The following is a 4097-nucleotide window of genomic DNA, read 5'->3' as shown; positions in this document are numbered from 1 at the left end:
ATAAATTTAGTATAGTTTTTTATAGTTTTATGCATCGAACGATATAAATTATTGAATTTAAGATTTCAGGCTAAAAATAGTATATTTAATATTCAATAAAATTGTTTTAATATTATAAAAGAATAAGTTTTGCGTATCTCTTTAATTTCCTTATAAACTTTCTAATATATTTATTTTTATGTACCATAAAAATTTTTTTTTGCGATTTTTACACTTTTAGTCAATGTATCATATAGTGTTTTTGTGTTATATAATCTGTGACTGTTTTAACATCTATTTGTAGCTGATTTTCTTTAATATAGAATAATAGTTTTTGGTTTCATTTTTTTCAAAACATCTAAGACAAAGATATCTACAACGTCACAAATAATATGCTCTTTTAAATTTTTAATATATATGATGATATATAAAAATTTTATACTTCGTATACCGTCTTTTCATAGCATTTAATAATCTTAATTAAATCAATATCTCTGTTTTTGACTGATAATACATAAAAAAAACAATTTCATATCTTCTAATTCTAGTGTTATATAACAAGCCATTAAAAAGATAAAAGCATTTTTAAACACCAAAACATATATTACCTTGATAGAAAAATTATGTAAAAATCTTAATATTGCAAAAAAATATTTGAACTGCATTTTTTTCGATTTTTTTTATTAATTCTTATTTCACTCTCGCCTAACTATAATTTTATGTTTTTTATATCAAGTCATCAAATTCGTTATATAAATTACACTGATCAACATCACAATAACTTATTACACAATTTTTAATGTGTTTAGAAGAAATCAGTTATATATAGGTATGTCAATTAATACGAATAATACTTTATTTTATTTTATATTTGCCGTTACGGGTTATATATTTTTTTTATATTATAAGACGAATCTTAATTTTAGAATAAGATTATATATACAAGTAGAAATTTAAAAGCAAGTTAGGTTTTATTTTTAATTATATTTTTCCGCTTTTTAAAAATATTTTATATAACAATATGAAATTTTTTGTGATATGAAACGTAAAATTACAAATTATAAAGATTTATTGCTATCAAAATATTTACAATTTCTTATAAAAATTTCGCTTTCTTGCCTATCATAGCTAATATAAATTATAACGTTTTATAATATTTATCTACAAATTTATCAGTAAAAGGCTAAATTCAACCGAGAATACAATAGCTTAATAAAAATTTCATATGCATATTTTATTAACTTATAAGCATGAAAGATGTATATTTAATGTAAAAATATATCATATAAAGATCATAAACTGCCACAAAAATTTTCTAAAATGAAAAGCCCAGACACTAATACCATAATTACTAATATATGCTAGCTGATTTTGTTATAGAAACAATTAAATTGAATTTCGGCACTAAATAGTATTTAAATGTTTATCAAGACTATAAATTATCTATATAGCAAATCCAAAACAATTTGAAATTCTAACACGCTAGATTATGTATCGATACTAAATATTTTATTTAATTTTTAAAAAAGCAATTTTATATCATCTGATCAATGGAAACAATCAATTAATTTTTTACTATTCACTCAAATGAAAACTTTAGATTTAAGTACTATAGATGGTCTTTATAAGTAAAAATTTGATTTTTCGATTAATGTAAATGCTTACTTATTACTAAAGCATATCTGATACGTATTTATATTTTCTATAATATTTCAACTAATCGTAGAAAACGAATTATTGTTACCTACCCTAAGATTCTATTATTAAGTCAGAATATATTATTAAATTTATATATTCGCCGGGTATTTATTCCCTATTTTTGTATAAAATGAAATAAACTAGACGGCCAAGATATTTATTTTTCATATTTTCTGCCTATAAACTTATCATTTCTTGCTGCTCTGATTCTCGACCCATCTTTAGTATATCTATCGGCTATAATCAGCCAATATAACAATATTTTTAATTGAATAATACACAAATTTAACCTTAATATTTTTTTAAGAAAATACCATCTATACATCAGAAATATTTGTTAAAAAATCAAATGTAAATTCTAAATAAATATTATCGAATGGTTTGCATAAAATACAGCATATGTTACGGCATTCCGTATAATTTTAGGCGTTATTAATGTACAGTATGCAACTTTTTAAGGTATAAACTAAGTATAAAATTTTTAGATAAAACTTGTTGCACAGTCAGATCTTTTAAATATTCTTTACGATTTATTGGAATTTATGTTGTTTTGTGTTCAAAAAGAATATTTTTTTTATATCAGTAAAGTTTTTATTTTAAGAAACGTTATTTATGATTAGATAATGAAAACAGAATGCATTTGAAAGTACAAATTCTTTGGTATAAAAAAGCTAGATTTTAATATTATTATTTACTATTTTGTTATATAGGCATTTTTTCTAATGAGCACATTCAGTATCTCGGTATAAAAACTTCTATATAGATTCGATTTATTTTCCTTGATAAATTTTTTATCGTAAATGCTCTAAACTGTATAACTTTTTGTGATAGATATATAAATCCATAAGTTTCAACTTTTCTAATATTTTAATTGAATTTACATTAATTCGCTTCAATCAAATTTTAATGCTTTGTATTTAAATATTTACCCAGTTAAAAAGCATGCAAAGAAAGTATCTTTATACCTATAAAATATAAAAAAGTTCATCTTAAAACTATAAACACATGTGGTTGTCATCTCAGCTAGCAGAAAATATACGTAAAGACATGTTTTCTTGTTTTCACTTCTATTAGAGTAAATCTGTATGTGTCATAACTGGAAAAATGAAGTCATAAAAGAAAGATGTTATAAATTTCACATATAAATTATGTTGCTTCTAAATAAGGCATTGAGAGCATATTAATATTAAATTTGTTGCTGATAATATCTTATCAAGTAATCATTGTACAATGGGTTTAAATTATAAAATTTAATGTCAGTTTTAATTTATTCTAATACATCAAAGCTCTTAAAAAACGCAAATAAATATGCTATAAAGTATCAAGGAGTTGAATTGCTTAATCTTAAATAACAAAAATAAATAAATTTAATATGGTGACAGATTAATATTGAATGTTAAATTTTTTTAAAAAGTATCATGTTCTATTCAATAGACTTTAGATGTTACAGATATCTACAAATTAAAACTATTTGCAGAATAAATAATGTAACCATAATTTTTGAGCATAAACAACAGATTCACGGTAACACTGGAACAGTTAAGGCCTAAAAAGAAAGTATAATTCATAATTTTACTAATATTTATCCAAAAGGCCTTAAAACTTCATGTGAATTTGTCTTAATGTATGAAGGAGGAATCATAATGCAAATTTTATTAGTAGTTATTTCTTTACTATAGATTCCAAATGAAAAAAAACCATGGTAGAAAAAATATTTGCAGCAATTGGTTAAAGAATAACATGAAAAAGCCTTTCTTATAATGTCGATTTAAAAATATCCTCTTATAACAGATATTTATATTCCGAAAGAGATCTGTTGATGAATATAGACCAGGTAAAGTTCACAAAAGTTGCATAAAGAGTTGTGCAATATTATTCATGTGCTGTCATCATATCAGTAAATGAAACTTAAATCATAATTAAAAATGATATTAGACTTTAAATAAAATAACATTCAGTTTTTATTATATTTAATTAATTATAAAAACTAAAAAACCGCATTAGAAATTATTAAAATATAATTTACAGCCTTTACTATTGAGATTAAAAAGATTGTAGAAACTCCAAATGTACGATCGAAATACAACAATATTTATAATTCATCACAATAAAAAAAGGTCTAAAATTTATTTTTATAGAACTAGCTAGTAAAAATAAAAAATATACACTCAAATCAACTTATTCTTGTATATAGGTTTAAAATTTATATTGAAAATTATATAATAAATATATTCCAACTTTTTGAGGTTTTCCTCATAATAAAATGTTACTGTTTTTTTTTTGTTACTTTCAACCATTAGTACTAAAATAGACTTTTTATGAACAATATTCTTATTTTATAGAGTATATTTTGCTTACCTTTTCATAATTATGAAAGTATTTTATATTCCATCATAAATTATATTTGATGAACGGTTACA

This window comes from Rhyacophila brunnea, unplaced genomic scaffold, assembly GCF_057557595.1.
Source record: "Rhyacophila brunnea isolate RB1 unplaced genomic scaffold, BYU_Rbru_1.0 scaffold_90, whole genome shotgun sequence".
Lineage (NCBI taxonomy): Eukaryota > Metazoa > Arthropoda > Insecta > Trichoptera > Rhyacophilidae > Rhyacophila > Rhyacophila brunnea.
The sequence above is the reverse complement of the archived record's forward strand: the minus strand, read 5'-3'. Positions refer to the sequence as shown.